This window comes from Sceloporus occidentalis, unplaced genomic scaffold, assembly GCF_023333645.1.
Source record: "Sceloporus occidentalis isolate IW3139 unplaced genomic scaffold, rSceOcc1.0.p SCAF_31, whole genome shotgun sequence".
NCBI classification, from domain to species: Eukaryota; Metazoa; Chordata; class Lepidosauria; order Squamata; family Phrynosomatidae; genus Sceloporus; species Sceloporus occidentalis.
Window position 1 is genome coordinate 6,785,001 of NW_028317011.1, and position 8,108 is coordinate 6,793,108.

Consider the following 8,108-nt stretch of genomic DNA (forward strand, 5'->3'; position numbering starts at 1 on the left):
AAAGGACCTTTTGTCGGATGGAAACCTGACATCTAGCGTGCCACGTGAAATATCTAATAACTGCGCTAACTAGAAAAACAGTGCTCAAATTAAACCTCTGCCCCCTGCTGTTGGTCGTCCCGTAGACCCACTCCGCGTATGACATGCGAGAGAGGAATGGGATACCTAAGGCGACTGACACCCCCCGGTAAACGTCCACATTAAAGGGGCACTCAAGCAGAAAGTGGTCCATGGACTCAACTTTCCCGAAACATTCCACCCGGGGACAACCGCGATCCGCTATGTTCCGGTACTTAAGATTCCCTCTTACATATAGTCTACCGTGAAAACTGAGAAACGCCACGTCCTGATATTTCTCGGGCAGTCGTTCGGAATTGAGATTTTGTAATCCCGAAGCGAGAGTCCGTGGCGCGCAGTCTTTCAAGGCCAGCGAAACGCTAAAGTGAGTGGCCAGCACCCTAGAGTCAAGGACTCGCTTGGGTGTATCCCTGACCTCCTCGACCGTCACATTCCACCGGCGTAACAACCTCACTCCCTGGGCTACCGAAGTCGGGAGATAGGAGCCGTGCCGAACACGCATGCTTTTCACTCTCCCGCCCATAAACCAGTCCTGTAAAAAGGGGTCTCCCCATTTCCTGAAACTGTGCACCCAGCCCGGTGTCTGGGGGTCATCTCTTCCGAGAGGCCCGAAGTTCCTTTTCAGAAAGTTAGTAGTCAGGACAACAACTGGGTTAACCATGGCCAACCCACCGTGTCGCCGGGCTAGGTACGTCACTTCCCGCTTAATGAGGTTGAGCCTGTTCCCCCACAACATGCGAAAGAACAAACCGAACACCCGCGAGTGAAGGCTACATGGCAAAAGACAGGTGTGACTGACGTACGTAAACAGGGGCAATATGTAGGTTTTAATCAGGTGAACCCTTTCTCTGTAGGTCAGTTTCCACCGGCAACACTCGTCTACCTTGCTGCAGGCCACGGCTAACCGTTCGGTCCAGTTGACCAACGAGTAGTCTCCCGGTCCGAACTTAACCCCCAAGATTTGAATTTGGTCACGGGCCACTGGGAAACCGTCGGGGAGAGGGAATTGCTTCCCCTCCTTCCCGCACCAGAAAACTACGCTCTTGTCCCGGTTAATCCGGGAGGAAGTGGCAGCAGAATAGCTCTTCATCATTTCATCCACTGTGACTGCCTCCTGTGTGTCGGACACAATCACAGAGATGTCGTCAGCGTAAGCCAGTATCCGTAAGGGCCTTCCTGGGGTTCGGGCCACTCCTCTTAAACGACTTGCATCAACCCTTCGGATGAAGGGATCTATAGCAAAGACGTACAAGAGGGGGCTGAGGGGACAGCCCTGCCTCACCCCAGATCGGATTTTAAACGGTTTGCCTCTCCATCCATTAACAAGAGTGAAGCTTTCGGCCCCTCTATATAAAGAAATCAGCCAATTGATAAGTTTTCCCGGCAAGCCATACCTGCGCAAGACTGCCCACAGATAGTAATGATCCACCCGATCAAACGCCTTCGACTGATCAAGTGCCAAGAGATACTTATCCCCATCCTCTACCCTACACCGCTCAATGGCTTCCCTGACCTCGCAGACGGCGTCAAAGACAGTTCTGCCCTTCACGGTGCAGTATTGAGAATCAGACAAGACCTCACTTGCGACCCCCTGCAAACGTTTAAAAATGATCTTCGCCAAAACCTTCCTGTCGACATTCAAGAGTGATATGGGTCGCCAGTTCCCCACATCAGCCGTGTCGACAACTCTGGGCTTAGTTAGCATAATCACTGCCGAGGATCTCATCGAAGGAGGGAGTATCCCCCTCTCCAGGCTTTCATTAAAAACTTCGGTGAGACTAGGGGCCAGGAGACCGCAGAAGGCATGATAGAATTCGGCCGTAAGACCGTCAGGGCCCGGAGATTTTTTCCTTGTCTGCTCTAATATTGTCTCTGTGACCTCCTTGACAGTGATTGGGCTAACCAACTCATCCAGCTTTCCATGATCAATCTCAGGAAGGGAAAGACCCATCAAAAAGTCGTCCGCCTGATGTCGGCAGGGTCTCCTCTGTCCGAGGAGCTCCACATAGTAATCGCGGACAACCCTCTGTATCCCCCGAGGAGTTTCCTCCAGGACACCGAGGGTGTTCCGCAGACAGGTAATGATCTTAGCAGACTCCTTCCTTTTGCAACTAAGAAAAGGATCGGGTGAGTGGTAAGCCCCATGATCCCTTTCCTTGAGCAAGGAGGCATACCTGTCATACTGGAACGTCCTCATCATGGATTTGACCCTAGAGATGTCCCCGGGATCACCTCGTTGCGACACCAGACAGTCTAACTTGCACAGGAGCCCGAGATAAGTCCTGTACTTTGAGGACTGGATGTTCTGAGAAAGAGAGCGAAATAAGGCACGGGTTCTTACCTTCACCATCTCCCACCACTCAGACTTCGTCGTGCAGAATTCCGCAACGGTGACCTGGTCATGAAAGAAGTTCTCGAAAGCCTGCTGAACCCAGCCTTCTGTCAAGATGTCAGAATTAAGTCGCCAAATCCCTTTACCTCTTAGCGGAGCCTGCGAGACATTTAACAGACAGGTAAGAATAAGGTGATCGGAGAACTCCACCGGTTTAAGCACAAGTGCCGTCACCGGAAGAGACTCCTTAACATAAATCCTATCTATCCTACTCTGGCAGTTACCTCGCTGATATGTGTAACCTGTGAGGTCTGGGTTGTGCTTAATATGCACATCTACCAAGCCTGCCTGCCTGACTATTCTAGTAAGGGCCAAAGCGTCGTATCCCGGTTTGTCTTTGCCACCTTTCCTGTCTTTGGTCCTAGTAACGGTATTAAAATCACCAGCAAAGACAATATGCCGGGACGTGTAGAGGAAAGGCTCTATCTCGTTAAACAGACGCTTCCTCTTCCACTTGGTCTGGGGGGCATAGATATTAATCAGACGGAGAGGCTGCCTGCCTACCGACACATCAAGAACTACGCACCTACCCTTCGTTATCTCAATCACCCTATTGAACGTTATGTCCACACCCTGGAACAGGATGGCAACTCCCCCGTAGCCCTCCGTGGCTAGTGAAAAAAAGGAGTGCCCCCATCTCCAATCGCGTTTAGCTGCATGCAGGGCCCCCAGGGAGTCCAGGCGGGTTTCCTGGACAAAGATTATATGGTAGTTCTCCCTGTGCCAGTTATCATAGGCTATAAATCGGGCCCTGCACGTCTTAATACTAGCCACGTTATGAGTGGCTAAGGATAGTATGGGGAGAGTCGCCATCAAGGGTGATGAGAATGAGGAGACTTTCCCTTTTTCCGTACGTTCTCACCGTCCGAGTCTGAGGGGTACCTTTTCGCGGAGAGCCCCGCGGGCAAGGCGTCCTCCTCCGGAATCGGCACCTCTACCAACTCGCTATCCTCCACCTCTGCCAGGTGTCCTCGAGCTTCCGCGGCCCTTCCACCCTCCCCCGCCACTGTCGCCACTACCGCCGTCGCCTCTGCCGCCTCCTCGACCTCCATGCGGGTACCCCAGTCCATCAGGGCACTAAACCTGTTCTGGACTGGTATGTCCCCGCACGTCTTGCCGATAGCGGTTTCAGCGACGGCCGCCGCCGCTGATGATTTTGCGGCAGCGACAACGATGGATTTGGGTTTCGGGGCCCCGGAGCTCCCCCGTCCCGAAGGGACTTTCTCCCCCTCTAGTGTGGAGGGTGGATCCCCCCGGGAAGGGGTCTTAGCAGAGGCGGAGGATCTTACCGGACCTCTCCGAGCTGCCTCCTGAGTCGGGGTCTCCTTCCTCGGACCGACAGTCGTCCACCCCGACTCATCCCGCGTGGTTGCGGCTCGGGGTCCTGACGCCGATCGTGTGGTGATGCCTGTGGAAGGAGTACAGACAGAAATGGGGTGAGACATTCGTTGTTTTGGACGGACAGGCAACGGGTCAATGATGTTACTTACGGGGTCGGTGCCGGAGGAGGTACCTGGGGCGTCGGGTAGAGCCTTGTCCCGAGCGCCCCCCACAACTGGCCGCGGGTCTTCCTCTGCGAATTCGCCCTCTCCTTCCCAGATACTGTCCAAGTTGTGCTGGGCTTCAGGATACGCTCTGTAGGAATGACCCAACACCCCGCACAGGTTGCAACGGATAGTAGTGCACTCCTGCTTGGAGTGTCCTACAACACCGCATAGGGTGCACTTGGTGACATCACACCCTATGCTGAAATGCCGGGGCGAGCCACACTTGTGGCACACCCGGGGCTGACCGGGATAGAAGCACGATACCCGGTCAGTCCCGATGAAGAAGGAGTTGGGCATGTGCTGTAGGAGACCCCGTACCTCCTTCAGACGGATGTTGACCGTCCAGCCGCCGTTCCAGATCCCGTCCTCACAGAGAGTCTTGACCGGGGTGGTCAAGACCTCCCCGTATCTGCGGGCCCACACCAGTATGTCCGCGACGGGTATGGACTCATTCCGCACCAGGAAGTTCACCTTGCGGACCTCCTGGCGCGATATGGCCTGGACATTGAACCGGGCCCATAGGCTGTCGCCGGACTTTGGCACCCCCTCCCAAAGGGTCCAGAACCTCTCCAGACCCCTCGGGGACATGAAACTGATGTCATACTCAGGGGTGCCGCTAACGTGGATGATGGCGAAAAAGTCCGCGACCGCAAAGCCCAGGTCCTTCAGGGCCCCTACCACCCGCTTCCTATCGGGCACGGATCCCTCCGCTACGTGCAGCAGGCGGACCACGTTCCTTCTCCGCATGGGTTGCCCTGCTGGGAGTCCCGTAGCCCGCCTGCCTGGTGGTGGCACCTGAACCTTCGGGGGACCCGCCGCCCAGGCGTTAGCGGTTGCGGGTGTCACACCTGGGGCCACCGTTGGAGTGGGCACTATGGGCACTGTGGACCCCCCCGTGGCCCCGCTACCATGCCCGCCCGTGGACCCATCGGCGGGTACCGCGGCCACCGCAGCGACCCCCTGTGTCACGGCGGGGGAAGGTGTCACCCCGGTGGGAGTCCCCCCTTCGGCCGGAGCAGGAGCCCTGACCGCAGCGGCCGCCCCCGCAGCCCGGGCCACCGCCGACCTCCCGGGGTTCTGCCCCCCAGGGTTCTTCCCCACCCTGACTATAGGGGCCATCGCGGGTGGTCCCGCGGTCCCCTGGCATACAGAATGTGTGGTGTGCGGTGCGACTTTAAGATTACCGGGGGGGGCGGCCTGTGCCGCGACGGGGGCGGAGCCAGCAACCGGCATCACGGCTGCGGGAGCCCCGGGGGTCACCGGCACCGCTGCCGGAGTGACCCCGGCGGGGACCGCAGCCGCACCCGGCACTGCCTCCATTGTAACCGCCGCGGTTTCGGCCGCGGCGCCCGGCAAAACTCCGGACAGATTATCATCTGTCCGGGGTAGTTTGGACGGGGAGCGGGCCACCCGGGTAACGGCGGCCCCGCTCACAACAACAGCCGCCTCTGGCTGCCCTCCAGGCGAGTCCTCCGCCAGGAGTAGTGGGGACAGAGGGCGGGCCGCCCAGGTAGCGGCAGCCCCACTCGCAACGGCAGCTTCTTTTAGCTGCACTCCGGGCGATTCCTCCGCCCGGAGTAGTCTGGACAGGGGGAGGGCAGCCCGGTTAGCGGCGGCCCCGTACACGGAGGACGGCACCTCCGGGGACACCGAAGCCGCAGGAGCAGCCGGGACAACTAGGTCCACCACCACAGGGTGGATGGGACCAACTACAACGGGGGGAGCGGCCACAGAACCGCCGATCCCTCTGGAGGGACAAGGAGGCGGGCACGCCGCCGGGAGCGCCGGCACGGATCCCGCGGCAGCAGCAGCCGGCCGCGGGGGTGACAAAACCCGCGCCCCGACGGGGGTCACGGAAGACGGACGGACACAGACAGGGGAACGTGAACGTACTACAGAGGGAACACACACTGGGGGTGGGGGGACAACAGGGGACATGACAACAACAGGGGACATACCGACAGGTACATCGGGGAAGGTACTCACACAAGGTCCCCGGGGCTCACCGGCCAAACGCAGACCGGCGGGGATAGTGTCCCTGGCCCTCCGACGGGAAGGGCCCGCTCTCGGATCCTCGGCAGCAGCGTCGGGGACCCGGGCCGGGAGGGATGGGAACTCCTCCTCGGACATGATGGGGGGGGTATCCCCGACGCTCTCCTCCCCGGACGATTGGATAGCGGGCCTGCTCCTGGTGGTCTTCTTTGTCCGCCTCCGTGGCGCAGCTTGGATCTTAATGTCCTCCTCCTCGTCCAATTCCTCCATTGAAAAAATCAGCGGCCTTCGTATAGCGGACTTCTCCTGGGTCCCGTCGTACTGTGGTGGTGGCGGTGGCGGTGGTGATGTAGGCGCCACCGGTTCCGGGTCCTCCGGGGTCGGTGGTACCCCCGACTCCTCCACCTCCTGCTCCCGCAGCTTCTCCTGCAGGAACCGCACGCGGTCACGGTTCTGGGCTGTGCGTCTCGCCAACTCCGCTTCTTTCTCCTTCAGGGAGACGATCCGCTCCCGTATGGGGCCGCGATGACGACTCCCCACCCTGTTGCTCTGCTGCCGGAGCTCTTTCAGCTGTCCGGCAACCTCCTCCTTCTCCTCCCCCAGGGAACGCAACTCTTGTTGGAGGTTAGCCAGGGCCTGCCTGAGGGGTTCCCCGTCTGACTCCGCAGGTACTGGGAGCCCCACCTTAGCCTTTTGGGCATAGGAAGGGCCCTGTTCCACCGCCTCCTCATCTTCAGGGTTCGTATTCACACTCGCCTCGGCGGTCTCCAAGGCCCTGGCCCCGGCGTCCCTGAGGGCGAGGGCCCGTAGATGGAGGGCCCCCTGCAACAGGAGGGAAGTCGGGTCGACCCTCAGATGGTGGGGCAGACCGACTCCCTTCTTGTACATGGCTATCTTGGCGCTCAAGGCCGTGGTGTATGCCTCGAGCGCCGCCATGTTCCGACGCACAGCCGTGCATACAGCTCCTGCAGCCTCCCGGGATGGGAGTAAGATGCCGTCCTCCGTGTACACCAAACTGTCACATATGGTGGAGATGCGGCCCCTCCACTCCTCAATGAGGGTGGAGGCCATGATGAGACCCCGGGAAGGCAGTTACCTTCCCCGGGGTAGCAAACGTCCAGCACCAAAAAGTAAAGAAACAAATTCCACCAACAAAGAAAAACACCTCCTCTCCCCTCGCTTCCCAACTCCACAGTGAGCAGCCGATGCCCAGCCCTGATTGGAGCTGGAATTACCGCGGCTGCTGGCACCAGACTTGCCCTCCAATAGATCCTCGTTAAAGGATTTAAAGTGTACTCATTCCAATTACAGGGCCTCGAAAGAGTCCTGTATTGTTATTTTTCGTCACTACCTCCCCGAGTCGGGAGTGGGTAATTTGCGCGCCTGCTGCCTTCCTTGGATGTGGTAGCCGTTTCTCAGGCTCCCTCTCCGGAATCGAACCCTGATTCCCCGTTACCCGTGGTCACCATGGTAGGCACAGAAAGTACCATCGAAAGTTGATAGGGCAGACATCCGAATGTATCGTCGCCGTCACGGGGACGTGCGATCGGCCCGAGGTTATCTAGAGTCACCAAAGCGGCCGGCGGGGGCGAGCCCGCCGGATTGGTTTTGGTCTGATAAATGCACGCATCCCTGGGGGTCAGCGCTCGTCGGCATGTATTAGCTCTAGAATTACCACAGTTATCCAAGTAACAGATGGAGCGATCAAAGGAACCATAACTGATTTAATGAGCCATTCGCAGTTTCACTGTACCGGCCGTGTGTACTTACACGTGCATGGCTTAATCTTTGAGACAAGCATATGCTACTGGCAGGATCAACCAGGTAGCTCCCGTCGTCACGCGGGGGCCCGGCGGCGGCAGGCGGCGGGCGCCGGGGGCGCAGCCCTCGGATCGGGTCTGTGTAAGGGGGGACGCGGCGAGGGGGCCGCGGGGACGGAAGGAGAGCGCGCGCTCCCCCTCCCTTCATTCGGGGCCGGGAGAAAGGAAGGTGCGTGCTCCGCGGCGGGGGGAACCCGGGGTGGGACGTGGAGCGCCCGCGGGTAGCCCCAACCGGCCGCGGCTTCGGGCCGCTGGGAGTCCGGGGCCGAGCAAACTCAG

General features: G+C 59.0%; 1 pseudogene; it reads right to left on the reverse strand.

Moving 5' to 3' along the window:
• Positions 1-7,220: 7,220 nt before the first annotated feature.
• Positions 7,221-7,833, reverse strand: LOC149298783 (18S ribosomal RNA; annotated as a pseudogene; the record flags this gene model as incomplete).
• Positions 7,834-8,108: the final 275 nt, after the last annotated feature.